Consider the following 27,284-nt stretch of genomic DNA (forward strand, 5'->3'; position numbering starts at 1 on the left):
ACAAAACCCTTAAACAACAAAAATTGAACAAAGACCATGTAGTAAATTTTGTGTTTGCCAACTAATTCTGGGCATGGATCCTACCCTGGAGTGTGTTTAATTTTCCCAGTGACACTTGATTGGAGAATTTTCTCTTTCCCAGAAAGTGTCAGTTGCAAATAGCTTATTGGTTAGGGTGGGACTTTGTGTCCTCTTCTCCTTCTAAGTGTTAGGATTTTGTCTAGTTTGAACCTGTGTGTGCCTTGTGCATGCTATCTCAGGCAGTGTGCGTTCATAATTGTATCAGTCCTATTGTGTCTAGATGATACAATTTTACAACCTTTTCTGCACATTCTTCCCCATAGATCCCAGAGCATTGAGGCATTGAGACAACAGTTTTGATAAAAAACATTCTGTTTAGGGTTGAGTGGGTCAAGGTCTCCCACTCTATGAACATTGTCCAGCTGTGAATCTCCGTGTTAATTTCCATCTACTGCAAGACCATTTTCTGATGAGGGGTGAGTAAAGCACTGATCTATGGGTATAGTGATCATTAGCAGTCATTTTATCACTGTGTTTATTTAGCAGGATAAGAGCAGTAGGCTTTGTACTATGGCCCATGGGCAGTCTAGTCCCAGGTACTTGGCCATCTCAGCAGCATCAATTATGAGTTCTGTCTTGGAGTTGGCCTTAAAGCCAATCAAAATATGTTTTATTGCTCTTTTGTATTTGTGCAACTCTTGCAAGGTGGTCTCTGTAGTAGGCTGCTGGCTTTGTAGCTGGGTGATATTGATGATTACTTTTCTCCTCCAGTACCATGAATACTATTTAGCAAGTGTGAACCTTCTCATTGGACTAGATTTCTTCATGTTTGATGGTGTAGATAAGTTACATATTCACTAATAATACCTAGTCATCATGTCATGAAGAGTAACCAATAACCAGGCCTAATTTCTTTTTGTAGGGGCCATTTGTTTTATTCATAATTTTGATGTTATATTTGGATTACTTTATATGATGTTAATAATCTTATTTCAGATGTGTAGTGAACAAATATTCTCTTTAGTACTGTGGGCTTCTTCACTTGATTGGCTGTTTACCTAGCTGTGTAGAAGTTTTATGAAGTCCCATTTTATCAATTATTGTTTTAATTCTTGGGGAAATGGAGTACTGATCAAAAAGTCCTTCCCTGTACCCCTGCCATGTATGGCATGGTACTGGCTATGTTTCTTCTAACAGTTTCAGTGTCTCAGGTTTTATATTTAGGTCTTCGATCCATTTGGAGTTAATTTTTTGTGAAAGGTGACAGATATGACTCTAATTTCAGGCTTCTACACATGGTCTTCCAGTTTCCCCAGCACCACTTGTTGAATATACATTCTTTTCTTGAGCATACACTTTTTGGCATCTTTGTAGAACATTAAATGACTAAATTACACAGACTCATGGTCATATGTGTATTTCATTGATCTAATATGTGTTTTTTATTGCCATGGCTCTATTATAAATCTTGATAACTAGAATGATGATCTGTCTGACATTGTTCATTTTGCTTAGGATGTTTGGATATTCTGCATCTTTTGTGGTTTTATATGAATTTTATCATAGTTTTCCTCAATTTCTGTAAAGAATGAGACAGGAATTATATTGAATCCATAAATGGCTTTGGGTTGATGGTCATTTGACAATTTTAATTTAATCAATCTATGAGAAGAGATTGTCTCCCCATTTTTATTTCGTCTTTATTTCTTTCTTCAGAAGTTTAAAGTTTTCATTGTAGAAGCCCTTTACTTCCTTGGTTAGGTTAATTTTGAGATATTTTACTGAGGCTATTGTGATTGCAAGCATGTCCGTGATCTCTTCCTCTGTATGTTGGTGTTGTATGGGAAAGCTATAAATAACTACAAGTTCATTTTGTTTCCTGTCATATTGCTAAATTTGTTTATCATTTATAGCAGTTTTCTGTTAGAATTTCTGAAATCTTTTATTCATAATCTCATGTCACCTACAAATAAGGACAATCTGATATCTTTCTCAGTTTGTATGTCTTTAATTTCCTTCACATGTCATATTGCTCCAAGTAGTGCTTTGAGCACAATATCTAAAAAGAATAAGGGTAGTGCAAAGTTCTGCCTCATTCCAGATTTCAGTGGGATTGTTGCAATTTTTCTATAGTTAGAAAAATTTTTATTACACCGAGTCATGTTCCCTCTAGTCTGACCTTCTCAAGGACTTTCATCATGAAGTCATGTTGGATTTTGTCAAAGACCTTTTGTACATCTGTTGAGATGAGCATGTGATTTTTGTCTTAATTCTATTTATGTGCCTTATCATATATGAAAAATCATGTTTATACAATTCATATATTTGTGATAAAGAAACATGGTCATGATAGATTATCTTTTAATGCATTTTGTATTTGAGTTGGAAGAATTTTATTGAGCATTTATCAGTTTATATTTATTTCCAGTGATATTATTGGTCTGTAACTTTGTCTTTATTTTTGTGTCTTTACCTAGCATGGGTTTGCATTATAGGAGTGGGCTGGGTTTGAATTTGGCTTGCTCTTGTTCTTTCCATTTTTAAGTTGCATCATTAAATCCCTTATTGTGTTCTTTCTGATGTTTTAATTTAGACTCTCAGGGTTATAACTTTCTCTTGCACAACCAATTTCAATGTATCCCAGAGATTTTGTTCTATTGTGTTTTCATTTTTATTTAGTTCCAGGAAGTTTAAACATTTTACTTTCTTGATTTCTTCTTTTTTTTGAATGACAACTTTCTTAATCAACATACAATTGTGTTTCTATTTCAAATTTCTTTGCTGTATTTTGTGGTCATATGGGATACATGGAGTTATTTCAGTCTTACTAAATATGCAGACATTTGATTTTTGACCCAGGATTTGGTCTATTTTAGAGAACTTTTTGAGTAGAATATACAGTCTTTGACACTGAGTGGAATATTCCATAGAAATTTGTTAAGCCCATTTGATACATGATGTTAGTTAATTCTGATTTTTTTGTTTAGCTTTTGTTCAGATGACCTGTTTATTGAAGAAAATAAGATATTGAAATCACAAACTTTTAGTGATTTGATGTTAATCTATGTGTTTGAATTCAGTAGTATTTTTTAAGATGAAATTTGGTGCACATATATGTCTGTATGTATCTCTTTCTAAAAAAATTAATCCATTTTTTGCACTCTACTCCAAGTTACCCCTTCCTCCTCTCCTTCGGCTACCCCCATCTCCCCCACATGACACTTCCCTTCTGATCCTTGGAGAGGGCAAAGCCTGCCCTAGGAAGTCTACTAAGTCTGTCCCATCATCTCATTGAGGCAGGACCAAGGCCCCTCCCCATCTTCCACACCCCTGTGTCTAGGCTGGGCAAGATACCTTGCTTAATATCTGAATCTCTTATGATTAATTTTAGTTTGAAGTTTATTTTATCAGATATTAGGAAAGCAATGTCTGCTTTCTTCCTGGTCCTATTTGACTGTAGTACTTTTATTGATCCTTTTACTCTGTGGTGGTATATTTTTTTGAAGCTATTATATGTTTCTTTTGTTGTTGTTGTTTTGTTTTGCTTTTCGAGACAGGGTTTCTCTGTATTGTTTTGGAGGCTGTTCTGGAACTCGATATGAGACCTGGCTGGCCTCGAACTCACAGAGATCCGCCTGCCTCTGCCTCCTGAGTTCTGGGATTAAAGGCATTTGCCACCAATGCCCGGCCCTATTATGTGTTTCTTCTAGGCAACTTGTAGATGTATTTTGCTTTTTGACCCATTTAACTATAAAATGTCTTTTGATTGGAAAATTGAGATCATTAATACTTGAAGTTATCATTGAGTGTATGTGTTGACTGAGGTCATTATGTTGTCAATTAGCGGTGGTATTCATGTTCTCAGTGGTACTTTGTATTTTGATAATTATGGCTTCATATAATTTTCTTCAGTTACTTGGCTATTCTCATTCCTCTCTTCACCCTGAAATAGTGCTTCTTATATTTTCCTTAGGTTTGGTTTGTTGAATAATTTTCTTTTTAGAATTTATATTATAAAAAGTTTCTCTTTCTCCTTCAATGATGGTAGATAGGTTTTCTAGGTGTATTGTTCTAGGTTTATATCTTTTAAGACTTGTATTGCTGTTTTAAAATATGTGTTCTGGATTTCATCTAGGTAATTTTCAGTGGCCAAACATTTCTGCATGACTCATGGCTTTGGGGGAAGATACTGCATTGGTCTTTAACAATGCTTGTATTTCTGCTATTAGATTTGGTCTCATGGACTTTTTGTTTACTCTTCTGTGTGGTATGGGTAGAGAAGGTTGGGGAAGAAGAGTGGATGTATCGATTCAGTTGGCATTAAAGGCTGTTCTGATGTGTAGAATCTTTGTCATTCTCCATGCCTGGAATTTGGGAGCAGATTTTGTAGTTGGGGAGGCTACTTGACTGAAAGTGCTAACCAGCTGTAGGAGTCCCAGGCAGAGCTTTTAGAAACATGTATACTATTATGTCATCTACAAATAAAGATACTTTCTGTCTATTTTGTATCCCCTTGATCTCCTTTAGGTATCTTATTGCTGTATCAAAGACATCAGGAACTATATCAAATAGGTATAAGATATCCTGTTCCTGATTTTAGTGGGATTACATTGAGTTTCTTTCCATTTAAGTTGATGTTGATTATTCGCTTACCATAAACTGCTTTTATTATGTAGAGGTTTGACTTTTGTATCCTTAATATCTCCAGGACTTTTTTTCATGAAGGAGTGCTGGATTTTTTAAAGGCCTTTTCTAATGAAATGACCTTGTGATTTTTGTCTTTCAGTTTGTTTATTTGTTGGATTCCAATGACCAGTTTATGAATGTTGAACCATCCATGTATCACTGGGAAGAAGCCTATTTCATGATTATGTTCATGTGCCCTTGGATTTGGGTTGTAAGTATTTTATTGAAAGAATTGCATGTATGTTCATAAAAGGAAATTGGTCTGTAATTTTCTTTCTTTGTTGGGTCTGTATGTGATTTGGATGCCAGGGGTAACTGTTGCTTGATAAAATGAATTGGGAACAGTTCATCCCTTCTCTTTGTATTTTGAAGAACAATTGGATATGTATTAGCACTAATGCTTCTTTGACAGTCTGGTGGAATTCTGCACTAATATCTGACCCTGGTCCTTTTTTATGGTTGATAGAGTTTTAATTACTGTCTCTATTTCACTAGATGTCCTAGATATGTTTAAGTTGCTTATCTTATCTTGATTTAACTTTGGTAAGTGAATGTATATGGAGAAATTTTGATTTCCTTTATATTTTTCAAGTTCATGTAGTACAAGTTTTTAAAGTTTTTATTTACAATTCTCTGGTTTTCCTTGGTGTCTGATGTTATGTCCCCTTTTTCTTTTTTAATTTTGTTAATTTGGATATTTTAATCTGTATAACAATTGTCAGCTTTATGGATTTTTCTCAAAGAACAAACTGTTTCATTTTGTTATGTAGGCACTTAATGCAATGTACTTGTCTCTTAGAACTGCCTCCATTGTGTCCCATATGTTGGCGCATGTTCTGTATTCATTTTTATCCAAGTCTAGAAAATTTTTAATTGCTCTTGACTCACTTTTCATACAGTAGTGTGTTGTTCAGTTTCCATGGTCTTGTGAGCTCTCTGGATGCTGTTGTTGATATCCAGCTTTCTTCTGTGGCGGTCAGGTAGGATGGAGGGTGTTATTTCAACTTTGTTGTATCTGTTAAGACTTGCTTTATGCGTGAGTATATGGTCTATTTTGAAGAAAGTTCTATGAGGTTCTTAGAAGTTATATTCTTTCATGTTTGGGTGAAATGTTCTGTAAATATGTGAGGGCCATTTGAGTCATAATGTCTGTCAGTTCTGTTATATTTCTGTTTAGTTTTGTCTAGATGGCCTGTCTATTGGCAAGAGTTGAGAAACCAAAGTCACCCATTATCACCACGTGAGGTTAATATGTATTTTACCTGTATTTAAAAATTTTTTATTTAAATTAGAAACAAGCTTGCTTCACATGTCAATCACAGCTCCCTCTCCCTCTCCTCTTCCCCCACCCCTCAACCCCTCACCCAATCCCAACTCCATTCTCCAGGGAGGGTAAAGCCATTCATGGGGGATCTCAAAAGTCTGTCATATCTTCCTGGGACAGGGCTTGGTACACCCCCATGTATCCAGACTGAAAGAGCATCCCTCCATGTGGTATGGGCTCTCAAAGTTCATTTGGATGCCAGGGATAAATAATGATCTATTATCTGAGGCCTGAAAGAATACCGAGACCTCCTCACTGACACCCACATTTAGGGGGTCTGGGTTAGTCTTATGCTCTCCTATCTGCTATCAGTCTGGGGTCTGTAATCTCCCCCTTTTTTAGGTCAGCTATTTCTGTGGGTTTCACCAGCCTGATCTGGACCCATTTGCTCGTTTCTCCTCCCTCTCTGCAACTGGTTTCCAGGAGTTCAGTTCAGTGTTTAGCTGTGGTTGTCTGCCTCTGCATCCATTAGTCTCTGGAAGGAGGACCTAACATCGCATATTATCTGGGAAGGACATTTAAGGTAGCCTCTCCACTATTTTTTGGATTGCCAGTGGGTGTCATCTTTGTAGATCTCTGGAAATCTCACTAGTGCCAGATCTCTCCTCAATTCTATAGTGGCTCCGTCAATTGTGGTATCTCTCACACTGCTCTCCTCTATTTTTCCCCCAACTCAACCTTCCTGTCCCCCATGTCCTCCTCTCCCCTCCACTACTCCACCTCTCTTTCTCCCAGCTCCCTCTCCCTTCCCCCTATGCTCCCATTCCCCTAAGGAGATCCTGTCCAGTTCCACTTCTCTCCCAGACTCTCTGACAGTGGAATTGTAGGGTGGCACTTCCCTGTTTCATGTCTAAAATCCATATATGAGTGAGTACATACCATGTTTGTTCTTTTGTGAATGGTTTACCTCACTTAGGATGGTTTCTTCTAGTGTCTTCCACTTGCTGCAAAATTCAGGATTCCATTTTTTTTACTGCTGAGTAGTACTGCATTGTGTAAATATACCACATTTTCTCTATCCACTCTTCAGTTGAGAAACATCTAGGTTGCTTCCAGGATCTGGCTATTACAAATAATGCTGCTGTGAATATAGTGGAACAGATGTCCTGGTTGTATGAATGTGAATCTTTGGGTATATGCCTAAGAGTGGAATTGCTGGATCTTGTGGTAGACTGATTCCACTTTCCTGAAGAATCCCCATACTGATTTTCAAAGTAGTTTTGACTCCCACCAGCAGTGGAGGAGTGTTTCCATCTCTCCACATCCTCTCCAGGATAAATTGTCATTGGTGTTTTTGATTTTAGCCATTCTGGCAGGATTAAGATGGTATCTCCAAGTGGTTTTGATTTGCATTTCTCTGGTGGCTAAGAATGTTGAGCACTTTCTCAAGCGTCTCTTACACATTTTAGACTCCCTATTAAGAATTCTCTATTTAGTTCTGTACCCCACTTTTTAATTGGATTCTTTGGTGTTTTGGATACTTCCTTCTTGAGTTCTTTGTAAATTTTGGAGATTAACACTCTGTCAGATGTGGGGTCAGTGAATATCTTTTCCCATTCTGTGGACTGCCTTTTTGTCTTGTTGACTGTGTTCTTTGCCTTACAGAAGCTTCTGAGTTTCAGGAGGTCCCATTTATGAATTGTCGATCTCAGTGTCTGTGCTACTGGTGTTATGTTCAGTAAGCAGCTCCTGTACCAATTTGTTTAAGGGTAGTCCCACTTTCTCTTCTAAGAGGTTCAGTGTGGTTGGATTTCTGTTGAGGTCTTTGATCCATTTGGATTTAAGTTTTGTGCATGGCAATAGACATGGATCTGTCTGCAGTCTTCTACATTCCAATATCCAGTTATTCCAGCACCATTTGTTGAGGATGCTATGTGTGGGTTAATATCAGGGTATTCAATTGGATTCCATTTATCTACCTGTCTATTTTTGTGTCAAAACCAAGCTGTTTTCAGGACTATCGCTCTATATAGTCAGGGATAGTGATTCCTCTGGAAGTTCCTTTATTGTACAGGGTTGTTTTGGCTATCCTGGGTCTTTTGTTTTTCCATATAAAGTTGATAATTTTTCTTTCAAGGTCTGTGAAGAATAGTGCCAGCATTTTGAGGGGAATTTCGTTGAGTCTATAGATTGCTTTTGGCAAGATTGCCATTTTTACTATGTTGATCCTACATATCCAAGAGCATGAGAGATTTTTCCATTTTCTGATGTCTTCTTTAATTTCTTTCTTTAAAGACTCAAAGTTCTTGCTACACTGGTCTTTCACTTGCTTGGTTAGCATTATCCCCAGATATTTTATGTTGTTTGGGACTGTTGTAAAGGGTGATTCTTTGTATTGATTTCTTTGTTTTGACTTTATTGATTTCAGTCCTCAATTTGATTATTTACTGGTGTCTACTCCTCCTGTGTGAGTGTGCTTCCTTTTGTTCTAGTATTTTCAGTTATGCTGCTCTCTAGTGTGACTATTCTCCAGTTTCTTCATATGAGCCCTTGGTGTTTTCCTCTTAGCACTGCTTTCAAAGTGTCCCAAAAGTCTGGGTATGTTGTGTCTTCATTTTCTTTGAATTCTAGGAAGTCTTTAATTTCTTTCTTTTTTTCTTCCTTGACCCAGAAATGGTGCAATTATGCATTTTTAATTTCTTTTACCTTGAAGGGATTCTGCAGTTTGTGTTGTTGTTGAATTTTAACTTTAAAGCATGGTGATCTGATAAGATACACAGGGTTATTCCAATTATTTTGTAATTGTTGAGGTTTGCTATATTGCCAAGTATGTGGGCAGTTTTAGAGAGGGTCCCATGTGCTGCTGAGAAGAAGGTATAGTCTTTTGTGTTTGGATGGAATGTTCTATAGATGTCTGTTAAGCCCAATTGTGTCAAAATTTCTGATAGTTCCTTTGTTTCTTTGTTTAGTTTCTTTCTGGTGGTCCTATCTAGTGGTAAGAGTGGGGTGTTGAAGTCACTCCACCTGTGAAGTCTTCTGTGTGATTTGAGTTTTAGTAATTTTTTAATGAATGTGGGTGGCTTTGTATTTGGGAAATAGATGTTCTGAATTTAGACTTCATCCTGATGGATTTTTCCTGTGATGAATATGAAATAACCTTCTTAATCTCTTTTGACTGAGTTTACTTTGAAGTCTAATTTGTTTGATTCTAATATAGCTATATCAACTTGTTTCTTGGGACCATTTGATTGGAAAATCTTATTCCAGCCTTTTACTCTGTGTTAATGTCTGTCTTTGAAGTTGAGTTGTGCTTCTTGTATGCAGCAGAAGGATAGATTCTGTCTTCATATCCATTCTGTTAGCCTGTGTCTTTTTATAGGCAAATTAAGACCATGAATATTGAGTGAAATTAAGGACCATTGAGTGCTAGTTCTTGTTTGTTTTTGATTTGTTCTTGGTGGTGTTATTCTTTGAGTGTTTACCCTGATATTTTTTGGCCATTGGTAAATTTGGATTATCTATTACCTAAGTGTTGTGATGTTCAGATCTTACTGGTGTATTGTCCCTAGATTCTGGTGGCTTCATATTTGTTTTTCTGATGTTGAATTTGTTCTTATATTGTTGTCTTCCCATCCCTTTTTTCAGTGGGGGTACAGGTGGGGTTCGATGTGGGATTCTCACGTAGGTCCCGTTGTTGATTTATCCCCCAAATAACACACAAGACAGTATAGGAAGCTGTTGGCCATTTGCTATGATTTCTAATTTGCTGGCTCTGACTTAATTATTTACCCATAATTACTAATATATATTTTTATACGGTCTTATCTTACTCAGTATGCAAACTTCTGTCTTCTTTCCTGTAAGATCACATGGCGACAGCTCTCTTCACTACATTTCCCAGAATCCTCCTAGACTCCTAGTCCCACCTATCTTGCTTTGCTATTGGCCCTCAGTGCTTTATTTGTATATACACAGAAGGACTTTCCCATCATCTTCTCTTTTCTGTCTAAATAAAATGAAAGGTTTTAACTTTAACATAGTCAAATTATATATAAAACAGAACAGTGAACAAGCAAGAACTATAGTTACAATATTTTTCCATTAACATTTAGTAAAATTTAAAGAAAGTATTTTATCATCTATCCTATCTGTGTGAGTCTAAAGTCTTATATGTAGCTTATCTTTTATCATAACTAAGGAAAATTATAACTATCTGTCTTTAACATGACTCACTTCACTACATTTCCCAGAATTCTCCTAGACTTCTAGTCCCATCTATGCACCTTCCCTATTGGCCAACAGTGCTTTATGTATATATACACAGAAGGACTTCCCCATCAGGGTTCTCTTCCTTTCCTGGTGGGTATGGCTCCAAGTTTCTCTTTTGGTGGGTGCAAGCAGGGCCAATAAACTGATGGGTCTCACAGTGGGTGCAGGCAGGTCTGAGGTACTCCCTCTCCAAGTGGGTGGGAGCCTTGCCCTCTGCCATTTGTCCTGAGTGGGGGTGGAAGTAAACTTGCTCTCTCAACAGGCTCCTGGCCTTGGGTCGTCCTGGGCTGAGTCGAGCTGGCTGCAGTCCTCAGGTCCAGAGATCCCAGAGAGGGCAAGTGGAAGGAAGTCAAAACCAGGATGGGGGCCTGGAGCTCACCTCTTAGTAGTGTTTCTTTTAAAAATTGGGTGGTCTTGTGTTTGGATCATAGATGTTAAAGTATTGTGATGTCTTCTCAGGTGATGTCTTATTGATTATGCAGTGTTCTTCTTTACCTCTCCTGATTAGTTTTGGCCTAAAGTTTCTTTTGTTACATGTTAAAATGGTTAAACCAGAATATTTCTTAGGCCCATTTGCTTGGAATGTCTTTTTCTATGCATTTATCCTGAGGCAATATCTATCCTTGATCTTAAGGTGTGTTTCCTAGATAGAGCAGAAGGACGGTTCCTGTTTTGTATCTGTTGTGTTAGTATATGTCTTCTAATTAGGGAACTGAAATTATTAATGTTGAGAGATATCAATGAGAAAAGTTTGTTGATTCCTCTTAGTTTAGTGTGTGTTATTTGGTGTGTGTTTGTGTGTGTGTGTGTGTGTGTGTTTGTGTTCTCTCCTTTGATTTGGTAGTCTGGGATTATTGATTCTTCGGTTTACTTGAGTAATCAAAGGTAACTTCTTTAGGTTAGAATTTTCCTTCTAGTGTCTTCTGTGGAGTTTGATTTATAGATGCTATTTAAATTTCTTTTATACCATGTAATATCTTATTTGTCTCTCTATTGTGATTGAAAGGTTGGTTGGGTATAATAGTCTTGAGTGGCATCTGTGGTGTCTTGGAGTTTGTACAGCATCTGTCCAGGCCTTTCTGGCTTTTCCCTGCAAAGTCAGGCATAATTCTAATATGCCTGCCTTAATATGTTACATTTTTTCTTTGTTTTTTGTGCTAGATTTTTTTCTTCCGTGCAGCTTTTAATATTCTTTTTTTGTCTGTATGTTTAGTGTTTTAGTTATTGTGTTAGATGGTGACATTCTTTTCTGTCTACTTGGTATGTCTATGCTCATTTGTGCCTTAATAGGCTGGCACATCCTTCTTTAGGTTAGGGAGAATTTCATCTATGATTCTGTTGAAAATATTTTCTGTGCCATTGACCTGTGTTTCTTCTTCTTCCTCTATTCCTATTGTTCTTAGATTTGTTCTTTTCACAGTTCACCATATTCCCTGGATGTTTTTTGCTAGGATTCTTCCAGATTTAACATTTTCTTTGACTGGACTATGTGTTTCTTTTGTCTTGTCTTTCTTGTCTTGGCTTCTTTCTTCCATGTACTAAGTTTCCTGTTTGAGTTCCTATATTTCTCATTTCCAAATTTCCATCTGTTGGATTTTGTAGGAGGAAAACATTGCCTCCATTAACCATGTGACTTACTAGAGGCGCACATAGATGAGGTAATAAAAGAGGGTTTAACCACACTGCTAAACACACCCGCTTTAGGCATGACTAAAGACGTATACGGACACAGGCGGTGAACTACGTCACTAGCCAGGCCCACTTTTGGGCATGGCTAGGGGCGTTATGGGGGAAGGTATAAAATACTGAACAACGGAAGTCTTGGTCTCTTTGTCCGGCTTTCGGCTTCCAGTTCAACGGCAGAAAACTACTCCGCTCATCTGGGTTACTTGTTTGGTCTTTTGTGAGTAATTTCTACAATAAATACTTAGTTTTACTTTCAGTAAGTATGCCCTTTATCGTTATAGCATCAGGATTCTTTATTGATTCTTTTCTGTTTCCACTTTCAGGTCTTGAACTGTTTTATTCATTTCTTCTCACAGTTTGTTTGGCTTTTCATAGATTTTTTTTAAAGGTATCTATTTCCTATTTAAGGATCTCTATTGTAGTCATAATGGCCTCTTATGTTCTTTGTTTTGTTCTTCAACTATGTTGAAGTTCTCAGGGCCTACTCCAGTAGAGTTGCAGGACGTAAGTGGAATACATTGCCCTGGCTATCATTGATTGTGTTTCTTTGCTAGCATCTAAGTGTCTGGATTTTGGATGATTGAGGCATATGTTCTATTTCCTGTTTTTTTGTTTGTTTTCTGTTTTGTTTTGTTTTTTTTTTGTTCCCTTCTGAGGTTCTTAGGATGGTGTGTTGGCTGTGTTTTACCTGGTAGGGATTTCTGGTATTCTTCTAGGTGTGGCCTTTCTGGTTATTTGATAAAATATGTTTCTAGGTATTAGAAACTTACACTTAGGAATGGAGATGGTATAGAAGGAGGAGGGGCCTAAGAGGTCCATAGGAGGAAAGTAACATAAGCGATCTCATCTGATCTCCGAAGCTAAGCAGGGTCGCACATGGTTAGTTCTTGGATGGAAGGTTTTCTCTTGCCAATCAATGTCATCAAAACATAAAAATGTAGAGTTTCTTTGTCTATTCACAAAAGATTCACAAGCCTTTTATGTGGGTCATGATTATAAGCTGACCTGAGGGGGTAGCAGTGTCTAAATCTTTGCTTTTCTCATAATTAATTATGGCTTGTTCTACTGCTGTATTTGTATAAATGCCACCACAGTCTTCTGTGTGCCGTGCAGTTGACACAGCCTTCCATTGTCTTGTTGTTTTTATTCTTCTGTTCTAGCTGTGTCCACATCCATTGCTCAGCTTTCCTTGAACCACAATTGTTATTTCACCACGTACAAACTTAATTGTCATTTCCTATCCCCCTCCATGGGAAGTCTCCATGTGATATGACAAACTGATTGTGCTAGAACTATGTGGTGGTTTGAAAGATAATGGCCCCCAAATGGAGTAGCACCATGAGAAGGTGTGCTTTTGTTGGAATTGGTGTGACCTTGTTGGAGGAAGTATGTCACTGTGGGGGGGGGCTTTGAGGTCTCATATGCTCAACCTCAGTGTGACATTCAGACCACTTCCTGTTGCCTGTGTGTCAAGATGTAGGACTTTCAGCTCCAGCATTGTCTCTGCCTGCATGCCACCATGCCACACCATGATGATAATGGGTTAAATCTCTGAAAATGTAAGCCACCCCAAGTAAAGATTTTTTTTAGTTGTAAGAGCTGCCATGGTCATGGTGTCTGTTCTCAGCATTAGAAACCCTAACTAAGACAAGATAGAACTAAGAATGGCAAACAAAGCTATTGGGTTTACTTTAATGACTCTTCCTCTTTTTGACAACTAGCAGACAGAGTGAAAGAAATAACAGAAAAGGATATTCCATTGTAATAAAATGAACTGGGGCAATTATTGAGTGGCTTCCTTGCTTTGTGAAATGATGTTTAATTTCCAGAGTTGCCTTGGTTAAGTCTGAAGTCATAAATCTCTTTTACAGTATCTCTGTTCCTGGTACGTCTATGTTGCAATTACTGCCTTCTTTTCATTGGTTTTTGAGGAATTATCCCATCTCAAGCCATAGCTCATTAAAACAAATATGAATCTCATCTTGTTTCATATAGTGCAGAAGTGCATTGAGTACACACACAACAGATCACTATGTGCTGAGTAGGATGCTTTATAAATGTTTATCAAACAGAAAAAATGACATACCTTTCAGCATTTCAAGAAAATGCATCAATGCTTTTGTGCTGAAGAATTAATCAGCCAGTACAATGATTTGATTTTTGGCTTTGTTGTGCAATTAGTTTGTAAAAATGTCTTTTTGCACATATGTGTGCAGCTGATGCATGAATAGTTACTGGCTTTCTTGTTTGTTTGACTACATGGTCCTATCATCTTCTGATGTACCACTTAACTCTCAGACTCTGAACTCATAGCCTACTGCCAACTACTGTTCACATTGTGTCTTAAACTCACTGTTTCTTGACCAAAGTCCTAAATTTCCTTTTTAAAACCTGTATTACAGTACTGATGGATGTGAAAAATATTTAAAACTAGCAAATTAAATATACAACAAATTCTGTTAAAATATAAATACACATTTTATCTTTTGGATAGAACTTAAGTTAACAACTTTCTGGTTAAGTTGATGAAAAATATTTTATTAGAAATAGTAGGTTATAAGTGAAAAGGTAGGAATAAAAATACGCTCTTTTTAATACTTTTATTTCATCAAAACAGGTCACTAAATAATATTTATTTTTCATATCTGTTTTTAATTGGTTTTGTAGACAAAATGTCATGTGTGTTGGGTCTGAGTGGTTACAAGTATTGACTGGTCTTGCTGAGGTCTTGAGTTTGCTTCCAGCACCCCCAAGTGGATCACAGCTTCTGATCTACACAGACAGTTCATGCACACGAAGCATACATGTACAGATGGACAGACAAAACACATACTTAAGGTTAAAAATGAAAATATTTAAAAAGCCATATGCTTACTGGTGATGCATCTTAAATAAAGAGTAATGTATCTAATGTAAATTTTCTTGCTATCTAACCACAATGGAGATAGGCATGATTAATGTTTGTGAACCTTGATTGTCTTCTGCCCTTGGCATCTTTCTCCAATGTCTATCTCCCACCAAGAAATACGAGATGGTAGTTGAGGGTGTTTTCCAAGCTGCTGTTGTCCAAGCTGCAGCTCAGGCAACTGCTTACTGATTTGCAGACACCTCTGCCCTTTTGGGGGTAATGTCATTGGATCCCTTTCAGTCTCTTTAACTTGGGCACCTGGGAAAGGAGTGTCCAGCATGACATGCCTTCACTCTCCTTAGTTGGGGTGCATTCCCTCTGTCCTCACCCATTTCTCTACAGCTCTCCCCACCCCTGGTGGGGGAGGCAGGAAGAAGCGATGACTCATGGTGTGTGGTCAGCTTTGAGGAGTTTGTTCCTTTACTGGTACTTCAGGGTTCTGGCTCACAAAGTATGAATCATAATCACAATCTTAAGGGGCAAAGGGCAGTCTCCGCGGCATTTTATGATGATTTGATGCCAGTGCCAGTGAAAGTGTATTTTAGCTAGTTATCCATTCTCCTTTTTCAGGTGAGATACGATGAGTTAAAATTTTGTCACGTGGCCTGGTTATAACCCGAGTGTATCTCACTGAGCTTCCTCTAAATAATGGATACAATACAATACAATACAATACAATACAATACAATACAATACAATACAGGGGGATCCTTTCTCAGGTCACTTATCACTCGTTACAATTTTTGGATTTAACTTTGGTTTGGCTTTTCTTAGAGAATTTCGTAATTACCAAGTGCTTCATTTATGAAGTCCCTAGTTGTTATTATTTCTTTCTTTTTCTATCTTTACCCTTTCTCCTGGACTCGCTTCCCATTTCCACCTTTCCTGTATTGTTTAATTTCCTCCTCCTGATCACCCTAAAACCACCTTCTCTCATGAACCTTTGCTACAGAAGAGAGATCTCTTCTTTTTTCACTCTTGTTTTCCTTGTAACCATATAAGCCTGATATTTCTTTCTTTATACAAATATCTTTTCTTTATCTTAGCATGTCTTTTTGTTGTTTGTAGAAACTCCAAAAATAAATTGTGAAAAAATGAAAAAAATCTTATCCACCCAGCTGGCTAGGACTTAATTTAGGTGCCATCTAGGGAAGGAAAGTGTAATCAGGACCAAACACAAGCTAAAATGAAAACTAACTAATCTCTCCTTCCCTAACTTTTTGCACAGCAGACAAGAGAGAGCAGGCCGCTCTACAAATGCTTGTGTGTGTGAGCAGGGAGCATCTGAGCTGACTCAGAGGCCAAGCCACATCAGAGACAAGGAGGATTTTTGTCATATTGATAGGCTACTGTAAGGAAAAATGAGGAACCGAGTGTGTCATGTCACCCTTACTATTTCCATGTAGTTTGACAGCCACCTCGTGGTTATTCTTTAAAGAGAGTAAGTCATTTCTGCATTTTAAAATAGGAGCACAGCTGGTGCTATGCGCCCACACTCCCCTTCATCTGTGGATACTCTGCCACAGGATCACAGTGTCACAACTGGAATCTGCACCATGGTGTTTTACTTTTCTCCTGGGTAGTAAACAGTGATTTATCAGCAGAAAAGTGCACTTGCCTTTCTGTAATATTGTGTTAAAAGTAAATGACTCTCCTTTGTCAGGATGAAGGCATGTGTGATGCTGAGAAGAGACAGCCATATCAAGGACTCGTGAGAAAATGTTTACACATTCTCAGTGGGTGAGGCTCAGTGGGATGGCAGCCTTCTTCTGGTTTCCTTGGAGACACTGTAGCCTTTGCAGAAAATTTCCACCATAGCCTCTACTCATACAACCTGCTTCCTATAGAGACAGTACCTACCAAGATTAGCTAAGCCTGCTTCCTGTGAGCTGGAGGTAATGATATGCCTGCATCTGTATTCAGTTGTAATGAACAAGCCAAGCTTCCACTGGGTGCTGGGGCTTCCCCATCACCTGGTCCTATAGCATCTGTGAGTCCCTTTTTGTTTTTTCTTCATTTCCTTACTGCCCTTGTCACGTAAATGTGAAGTGTTCAGTACTTGTTTTCTCAGGGGTACAGCCCTGGTATCTTTAGAACTAATAAAAGTGTCTGTGTGGGAATTCTTGCTTAAACCCAACAGCTACTGTTCAGACACTTCCATGAGTAGAATCAAATTCACTGTTGTGCATAATGTCTATGTAGGACTGTGCATCATGTGCACTGGTCCTTGGAGGATGCTGGACAGAACCATCATTGTCTCTTGATATGGCAAGTTATGTATGCTGGTGTTTCAATAGTGTCTTGAATTCCCTGCACATACGACTTCTCTAATCTTCTTTAGGGCACAGGCACACTCACTAGTATATCTTAAATGGTTCCTCCAGTGATAAAGCAGCTGTCAGACGTCTGTGCTCACCTCCACTCCATTTTCTCCCGACTTGGTCTTCCTGCTCTGCTGTTTTGTCCAGCATTAGAACCCTGGACTTTTTAAAAAATTTAAATTATAAACAAGTTTGTTTTACATGTCAATCCCAGTTTCCTCTCCCTAGCTTCCTCCCCTGCCTTCCACTAACCACCTATCACATCCCCTTTCTGTTCTCCAGGGAGCCTGGGGCCTTCCATGGGGCATCTTCAAAGTCTGTCATATCAATTAGAGCAGGGCCTATACCCTCCCCCATGTGTCTAGGCTGAGAGGGTATCCCTCTATGTGGAGTCGGCTCCCAAAGTTCATTTGTGTACTAGGGATAAATACTAATCAACTACCAGAGGCCCCATAGAACACGCAGATCTCCTAACTGACACCCACATTCAGGGGGTCTAGAACAGTCCTATGCTGGTTTCTCACATACCAGTCTGGGGTCCATGGGCTCCCCTTTGTTCAGGTCAACTGTTTCTGTGGGTTTCCCCAGCCTGGTTTTGACCCCTTTGCTCATCATTCCTCCCTCTCTACAACTGGATTCCACAAGTTCAGCTCAGTGTTTAGCTGTGGATGTCTGCTTCTGCTTCCATCAGCTACTGCATGAAGGCTCATGTTTGTCTTTTTGTGAATGGGTTACCTCACCCAGGATGGTTTCTTCTAGTGCTACCCATTTGTCTGTAAATTTCAAGATTCCATTGTTTTTTCCCACTGAGTTGTACTTCATTGTGTAAATGTACCACGTTTTCTTTATCCATTCTTCAGTTGAGGGGCATCTAGGTTGCTTCCAGAGAACCCTGGTCTTATAGGAATATTTACACTGTTTTTTCCCTCCAGAGAGGATCTACAACATAAGGGTAAATTATTGAGTTTATCAATTTTTCTAACATCAGACCTAGAACATATAAAATACCCAGTTAATAGTTAATAAACACAAAGGAATACTATGTTTATATCAATATTCAGAGGAAATTCATTATTTTTATGAAAGCATGTATCATTATCCAGGACAAAGAACTTTTGCAGTGGCTAAACTACTGCTATGAAAATTAATCTGAGACAGTTTATTACACTGTGATATTCTTCTTACATGCGTTTTACATCACGAGTCAGAACTTTACTAAACATCTGTGAGATAGTTTAAATTGTAGATATATTACATGACCAAAGAACTGCCTGTTTTATGTAATATAATCTGTTCATATTATTAGTGTCTTAGTATTGACACAATTTGCATAAAACACCCATCAACAAGTTCTGAAATCACTTCTTCAAAATATTGTATTCTGATGCTTAGTTCCATATATGTTTCCTTAATGTTTAATTTTCATATATTGTGTTTTCCCCTTATCTTTATTTGGAGACTTTGCCTGAAAGTACCATTTTCTCACAATATCAGAAATTGTACTTAGTAGAGCAGCCATATGGCTCCCGTACTGATGTCACCACATTCTAACACTACTGGTTAGAGGAAACACTCCTTTTCTATTCTTCCAACATTTGATCCTGATTCCCATAAATGTGATGTTGCAAAAACAAAGCTTTTATATTCACGAGCACATGTTTTTGCCCCACAATTCACTTGAGATTCACAACTTCATCAACTGTGCACATTATTCCAGGCATCAAATATTGACTCTGTTATAATCTTTGTGGAGAAGTTTTAATATCTGAAAGGTAGATTATTTAAACCAAATTGTGTTTTAAATCTGCCATGGGATTAAGGATGTCACCACATTGACAACCTCTCCAGAATTTGTGAAAAGACTACCAGAAGAATGAAAATTGGTCATCCCCCCCCCTAATTTTCCAACAGTCTACCATTTTTTTATTGTTGTTGATGTTTTTTGTTTTTTTTTTGAGACAGGGTTTCTCTCTATTGTTTTGGAGGCTGTCCTGGAACTTGCTCTGTAGACCAGGCTTGGTCTCAAACTCACAGAGATCCACCAGCCTCTGCCTCCCAAGTGCTGGGATTAAAGGCATGCTCCACCACTGCCAGGCAACAGCCTACCATTTCTAAGAGCTTTGTTTTTGCTGTTTTAGTTGCCTTTCCAGGATTCTTATGGGGGACTTAATGTGATTATCTGTGTTTTCAAAGAAAAATTAAGCACTGAGAGTTTACTTTCACAGCTAAGTTTATGAATCTGAAATCCACAGGGATTACGGTTTTGGACCCAATGGCTCTTCTGTCTAGCCTTGGTCCTCAGAGTTATACAGAGGCACAGGTTGAAATCTGCTCACAGGATTCGTGAGTAGTTTTAACTACTTTGTTTTGTAACTTTCAGAAAAAATTGGCTAGCATATATATTCCCAGAGGACTGAAAAGTATCTGTAACCATGAACTATGCAATCATGTTATTCAAATTATACAACACATAAGCCTCAAAGGAAATATTTTTAATATTAACTCTACTAAAATTAAACAAGCATCTCAATGACATTCTCTATAATTGTATTCAGGGTAATGTTGAGAGTCTGAGTTGGAATTTTGACCTATGTGGCAGTGAATATAACCTTAAAGGATGAGCCATGGGTGGATACAGCTGAGCCCAACAGTCCCTTCTATATCCCCTCTCTAGTCACTTTAGAAACTTCACACACTTATTCCTTTGCAGACTTTCATAACCAGAAGTATGCTCAGGCATTGGTCTGAATCTGGCCACAAGTTGGCTGCATTATTAGCTAACATTAATCTGCCAGGTGATTCACTGCAACCTCTTATAGCAACATAAAAATGCTTCTATTGCTGCCTTGCAAAAATTTCCTTCAAGAAATGCTAAGTTAGATATCTATGATCATAGTGTAATGATCTTAAAACACAACAATTAACAGATTGAGTCAAAGGCTTATGATTAGAAAGAGAAACCTGACTTCTAATAAGAAACCCATAAGTATCCTGTTTCTTCTTATTGAACCCATATTTTACGTACTACTTGTACATAACTTAATAAAAGAACACATTGGAATCCCTAGATTAATTCTACTAAAACAAATGGATCAGATGTAATATTAATTTTATATTTCAAAAGTTCTTTAAAAGCTCACTACAATAGCTTTTTGGTGTTCAGCACCATCCACCGGCTTGCTCCCATGCAATTAGATATGTTTGTGCTTCTATTTCACTGCTTTAAGTAGAACAACACTGTGGCATGCTGTATGTTACATATACAATTTTAATTTCTATTGAAAACAGATTTTCACACTACATATTTGATCACAGTTTACCCTTCTTCAAGTACTCCCAGATCCTCCCCACCTTCCAACCCATTCAAATCCTCACCATTCTTTCCCACCAAAATTCACACTTCTTTCTCTCTTTATAAAACTGGCAGGTAAATTAAAAAACAAGCAAATAAACAAACCAAACCCCTCCAAAACCCCACACTCATCAGACTCTCTTCCTCTTCCTCTCTCTCTCTCTCTCTCTCTCTCTCTCTCTCTCTCACACACACACACACACAGACACACACACATACACACACACACACAGAGACAGACACAGAGAGAGAGAGAGAGAGAGAGAGAGAGAGATCCCATGAAAACACAAATTCAGGAAGATGATGTATGTAAAAGACCTGTGAGGTTTAACAGATGTCCAGAAAAAGCATTGTCAGGTAAAAAACCTTCCAAAAACATGATGGAGTGTGTTTTGTGTTGGGTGTGGGACATGCCTTTAAGTGTGATTTGTATATCCAATGAGACTGTTGAAGAATACTAATTTTACCTTTGCCAGCAGTTGTTAATAGGAGAACGCTTCTGGTTTAGTGATGCTCCCGGTGTCCCGTTCTCCTCCCAGCACTGGAACCCCATTTGTCTTGGACCTGTGCAGGTCCTGTGCATGCTGCTCAATCTCTGTGAGTTTACAAGCGCATCAACCCTGTTGCACCCAGAAGACATTGTTTCCTAGCTGTCTTTATTCCCACTGGTTTTTAACTCTTCCTGCCTCCTTTTCCACAAAATTCCGTGAACCCTGAGGGGGGAGATTTGATGAGACATTTTATTTAGGAAAGAGTGTGTCAAGGTCTCTCGTTCTCTGCACATTTTCCAGTTGTAGGTCTCTGTACTTGTTGCCATCAGCTGCAGGAAGAAACTTCTTAGATGACGGCCGAGGAAGGCACCGATCCACAAGTATAGCAAAATGTTGCTGGGAGTCTTTTTACTGCTGTACTTCTTTAGCAGAACAGCAGTGTTTGGTTTTCTCACGGGACACTGTTCTGGCCTGGCTCAGTGCTGGCTCAGCTGTTCATTGTCAGGCATGGGTTTTGTCTTGTGGAGCAGCCCTTATTCCAAACAGATAGTGCTCGGCTACTGCAGCAACTTTTGCATCATGATTGCACTAGCCAGTGCAACTTGCATGCAGATGACCATTGCACATCAAAGGGCTCATACCTGGGTTTCTGTTTGCTCTTTTCCTCTGGTAGCATACAGAGTAAGTGTCTGTGCTGTGGAAAGTGGTCAGTAGAAGTGAAAGCTCTAGGTAGGCACCTGCTCAGCTTCTCCATGTTCAATGAGTTATATGTGAGTTGTCCTCCGCTATAGGGCTTTAATATCAGGTTGCGGAGAGACACCAATAGCCTTGGTAATATCCTGAGCTGTTTGGGGCTTTCCAGAGGATCCTTTGCCCCACACCTCAATTAGGTATGACCCTTTCCTGGCACTAGAGGTTTCATTTGGTGGTGAGAGAGGTACAGCTGGGGCTTTGTCTCCCCCATTAATTCCACTCATATTACTTTCCTATTAGTATATATTTTCAGAAGCGCCTACTGTAGTAGGCCTCCATATTCCCCCTCAAATGTCCTGTAGCTTTAGCTTTCCCTCCTGTTACCCTCCTTACTCTCCTTTTCTCTCCCCTATCTCATGTACTTAAATTTTACCAATATATAGCAGAAGTACAATCTTTAATTGATACATTTGTACTAGAAATGTTCTCCTGTTATATACTGAAGCTACATTATGTAGTGTTTACTATTGTTTCATTTATCTAAAGTATGAGCTTTACTGATCCTGTTTTTAATTTAAAAACTGAAAGTTTCATCCATGAGTACACTGTATTTCCATCTTTTCCGTCCCTCTACTTCCTTTTCTAAATCTTCCTGTGTTTCCTACCCTGACTACTTCTAAGATAATTACTTCTTCTATAATTATTATTCTCTCTGTCTCTCTGCCTCTCTGTCTGTCTGTCTCTCTGCCTATCTGTCTGTCTCTCTGTATGTCTGTGTGTGTGTGTGTCTTTCTGTCTCAGTCTCTCTGTCTCTGTCTCTGTCTCTGTCTCTGTCTCTCTGTCTCTCTGTCTCTCTGTCTCTCTGTCTCTCTCTCTTTTGAGTCCAGTTAGTGTTGCCCATTTGTACAAATGTTTACGGCTGACCACTAGGCTTTGGAAAACTGATCAAGGGGGTTATTTCTGGAGAAAATTCATTCTCTTTCTTGCAGCAGCCTTTGATTCCCAGCATAAGGGTGGAGCCTTGTAAAGTACTTTTTTCCTATCCATTGACTTGTCAACTGAAGCAGTCATTGTCAGGTTTTGTTCAGTGAAACACATTGTTGAGATTTCATGGGGCAGCATCCCTATCACATCTAGAAGATGCTATCTCACAGCAGGCCCCCTAGTCCTCTGGCTCTTGCAATCTTTCCACCTCTCTTCTGTGATAATTCCCCGAGCCCTTCAAACAGACTCATAAACAAATACAACAGAAAAGCAATGGAGACTCGGGATCATTGATAACTCAGGGGCTGTGAATAAACTGAGACTGTTTCTTCAATAAATTTTGCTGGAGGTATTGTATATCAGTGTGAAGAAGAATGAAACCATAATCTCTCCAAGGAAATTCAAAATGAATTGAAAACTCACAAAGCAAATTTATAAATCACTGAGAAAACCATAGAAGAGACACTTGAGGATATTCAAATGCACAAGGATTTCTGGATATGATTCCAGAAGCATAGTTCACAGAAGCTAAGAGTAGACAAATGGGATTATGTCAAAGTTAAAAACAAATAGTATGCCTCACAATTTAAATACCAACAGGGTAGATACAGGACCCACAGAATGGGGAAAATAAACATTTGCAAGGTGTAATTCTGATGAGTGCATATTAGTGCCTGTCTCGCTTTCCCCTTTATATACAGTCTAGGATCTCTTGCTGAGGGAATAATCCCAACTACAGTCAGGATGTATATTCCCACTCCAATTAACATAATCAAGATTCTTTCCCACAGGCACAGCCAGAGACCTCTCGCTCAGATGATTCTAGATTCTGTCAAGTTGGCAGAATGAACACATTACAGTTCAAAAAAAATTCCTCGACTTTTATTTGGATGTTTTGAAAGTAACCACAGGATTCCCTTATGAATACAAAACAGTATCCAACGAAGCTGTGAAGCTCTCTGACCTCTTTTCCGCATGATTTTGATTCAGTTAGGGTGTGCTGTGCCAGGTGTTAGCAAAGAACCCCGACCTAAGGAAAACTTAGTTCAGTTTACCTAAATGACCACGGCGCTGAATGGAGCAGTGGAAGGTGCCCAGCAATGATCCCACACAGTCTGCAAATGATGTCACCACAGTGCTTCATGGTGTGCAGTATCCTGAATCAGGTCACCATATGCGTGTCGTGGTTTCAAAAACACCGTAGGAGAAAACATCATTACTTCCTATATCATGAGTTCCAGTAGGCCTTAATACCTGGAGTCAGACATCAGGGTAAATGCTAAAAGGCCAGAGACTTAAAGGAGCCAGCCACAAGAGAGACTTTTACCTCTAATGAATCCTCAGACCAAAGGGGGTGATCCTGTCCCTAAGACGCCTCAGGTTGAAAGCAATGAGCTCCGGTCTCTTCACCTTATAGTCCTCTCTCTGTCCAGCTGTGTCACTCCTGTCTCTGCCTCCCTAGAGCTGGGATTAAAGACATGTGACTCCTAAGTGCTGGGATTGAAGGTGTGCGTTGCCAACACTGACTGACTCTGTTTCTCTTTTAGACTGGATCAATCTTCTGTAGCCCAGGGTGGTCTCGAACTCACAGAGATCTGCCTGCCTCTGCCTCCCAAGTGCTGGGATTAAAGGTGTGCACCACCACTGCCATGCCTCTGTGGTTAACTAGTGTGGCTATCTCTGCTCTGTAGGGCACACCAGCCTCGCAATGGTTGCAGGAGCCTCTGTTGAGGACTGTGTCCTCCATTTCACATCCAAACCAGTTTGCCTTTCCTCTTTTGCAAAGCACAGTGAAACAGCGTAGAGTAATTAAAGACCATCACCATAATCAAATTATGCCGCTCATGTTGATTAGTCTGAGAAAACATGTTGCCTGCTTATTAAACCACCATCTATAACATCACTGTAGCATATAACATAAGTAACATAAACTCTTGTAAGATCTGAGCAGGTTCATAACTCGTAGCTGACAACCATGCCATTTAACTTATTTATTCCATGGTATCTTGTCAGATTGTCAAATGTATTAGTGCTTTCAGATTTAAATAAGTATAGTATATTAAGCAGTAATTTATCACTAGGGGACTGAAGAAAGCAAGCAACCCTGGACAGTAAGAAGTTGACATTTAAATGTTTGAAAAAAATTATCATTTAAGTGATCGTCTTACTGCTGGCTGCCTGGATCCTGTTGCTGCTTTCAGCCCCCAAATAACACACAGGATGCTTTATTCATTATGAAGCTGTTGGTCATTTACTTAGTTTCTTATCTGCCAGCTCTGGCTTGATAATTAACCTGTAATTACTAGTATATATTTTGTAAGGACTTATCTCTTTGAGGACACACTCCTGAGCGCTTGTTTCTCCCGGGAGATCACACGGTGACAACTCACTTCACTACAGTTCCCAGAAAGCTCCTAGTCTCCTAGTCCTACCTATCTTGCTTTCCTATTGATCAACAGTGCTTTATTGCCATATACACAGAACTTCCCCCATCATCTTACAGTGTAGTACAATATAGAAGCAGTAAAATATGACTTAAGATAGATTAAATATATAAACGCTGAGAATGCAGCATCTTAAAGGCTCTGACCACCCACAGGGCTTGTTCTCCTGTCTCCTGCCTGCTGACATTTCTTGCACTGTGAGTATTAAGTCCAGTTTAGGGGGTGGCTGTCATGTGGATCCGTACGGTACTCGTTGACAAAATCTTGATGCAGTCTCTAAAAACAAATCCCCTTAAATCTCATGTCGAAGCAAACGTCCTAGCTTAAAAAAGATCTCCGGAGAAAGGTACAGAGTTCCAGGGGATGCAGAATTCTAACCTGTGCCTTCACATTCTGTACAGTGCTCATGGAGAATGTTTCCATTTTACCAGGACAACTGGTGGAGTCGGCTAGAAGATGCAAGGAAAAGGCAGGAAGAATGCGAAAGAGCTAAAACCCATGTGGGGCTGCCGACCATGTCAGGGATGGCAAGGGTGAGGTCCCCACCACCCTGTCATGTTGATGACTAACCCGTCTTCGTTTCTGGGAACTTAAAGCCTTAGCGGGTTGGCACTACATCCCATGACTGAGGAGACACAAAAGCCAAGCCGTAAATAGCAGAGCAGATTCCGATGATGTAGAACAAAGGCCTACACAACATAACACCAATGGCAGACAGTGGCTACCCGGATGAAGACACAGCTGCTGTTCACTGTTGGCTAACTGGGCTATGTCACCTGGCGATGCGTGCAGTGAGGAAATAGACCGTGATAGATGCTGTTTACTGTGCAAGGCGGGGACTTGCGCACATAACAACACTTCTCTGGGTGAATTACCACAGGTGACCAGAGCCATGCCACTCAGAGAGTCCAGTGGAGCCTTGAACAGCACCTGGGGAGAGCTTCCACCAAAGGTTACAAAGCAGCTGGGGAGACCTTGTGGTTCCTGCCCCTTCCCAGTTCTCTGTGAAGCAAGTCAGCTTGGAAGCCAGGCTCCCTCTGTTTCACTCCCTTCCCTAGAAACTGCTTCTGGAGCTTTGTCTCAGGCACAGCTCAACTGTGGGACAAAAGAGGAAGTTCTACAGAAGGTGCAGAACGCATTCTATTTCTTACAGCCAGGGCTCGGAGAAATTACATGCTGGCTCTGCACAGGGGAGCAGGTGAGCAACCAGGATTTCCTCTCCCCTGGAGTTCCAGCCACACGCTATTCGCATGAGCCCCGTTATTGGAAGAATGTGGTAAACAGTGTGTTCTGGCTCACTGTCTCACAGGGAGACACAGTTGGGTAGAAGCTCCGTGGGCTTCCTGTGAGTAGAATTTGAGAGGCCCTACAGTCACTCACAGGGAGTTAGAACTCATGCTCGTTTTTCCTGTTCCGTCAAGGAATCACCCACACAGAACTGCTACCTGCCTATTCTCAGGATCCCCTCAGTTCTCTCAGCATTATTGCCTGTAAGACAGGACCTGAACAGAGCAGCCTGAGTGCTGGGATTGTAGGCTTGCACCACAGCACGAACTATCTTCCACAGTCTCTGGATCTTAGTTTGCAGAAATTTTCCTTAAAAATTCACGGGAAGAGAAGATAGGCAGGGAGGAAGCAAGATTTTTGTCTAATTTACTCCTTCTGCCAACCACTCTTAGGTGCCACAGTAGATTTGGACCACCTAGTGTAGGAACCACAAATTCTCTTGTGCTATGCTGACACCTAGTGGGAACATGAAAATATACATCGAAAGATACTGTACATGGTGCCTATGGATGTGGACTATACTTTACAAGAATACTGTGCTTCTGTCCCTCTCAAATAAAAAAGTCAGATAAACACAAACTTATTAAAGTTAATGCCTTCATTTCACAGTTACTGTCTACTGTCTTGCATTACAGATTACAGCTGTAGGCTTTCTTTCCCTTTGTCTTTTCCTTTTATTACTGTGTCCATGCTGAAAATGTTGTGTGTTATAGAGTCTACAACTGTACAGCAAACACTTTCATCCGAAGCCTACATCTTCTTTCTGCCTCTGGACTGGAAATGGTTTCTGTCATTGTTCCTTCCTTTCAGTCGACATGGGGGGTTGTAGAGGCTGGTCCCCACTCTATACTTTATCTGTGGTATACTGTTTTCTCTCT

At 39.3% G+C, this 27,284-nt stretch overlaps 1 long non-coding RNA gene across 1 annotated transcript; it reads left to right on the top strand.

Annotated features, from left to right (window-relative positions):
- The first annotated feature begins 348 nt into the window (after positions 1 to 348).
- LOC121139399 lies at positions 349 to 26,977 on the top strand. Its single transcript, XR_005876361.1, has 3 exons — positions 349 to 497; positions 4,808 to 4,918; positions 25,551 to 26,977. It is a non-coding gene; the product is annotated as an uncharacterized LOC121139399 (long non-coding RNA).
- The last annotated feature ends 307 nt before the right edge of the window (positions 26,978 to 27,284 follow it).

The sequence above is a fragment of the Mesocricetus auratus genome, unplaced genomic scaffold (genome assembly GCF_017639785.1).
Source record: "Mesocricetus auratus isolate SY011 unplaced genomic scaffold, BCM_Maur_2.0 Super-Scaffold_15014, whole genome shotgun sequence".
Taxonomy (NCBI): domain Eukaryota; kingdom Metazoa; phylum Chordata; class Mammalia; order Rodentia; family Cricetidae; genus Mesocricetus; species Mesocricetus auratus.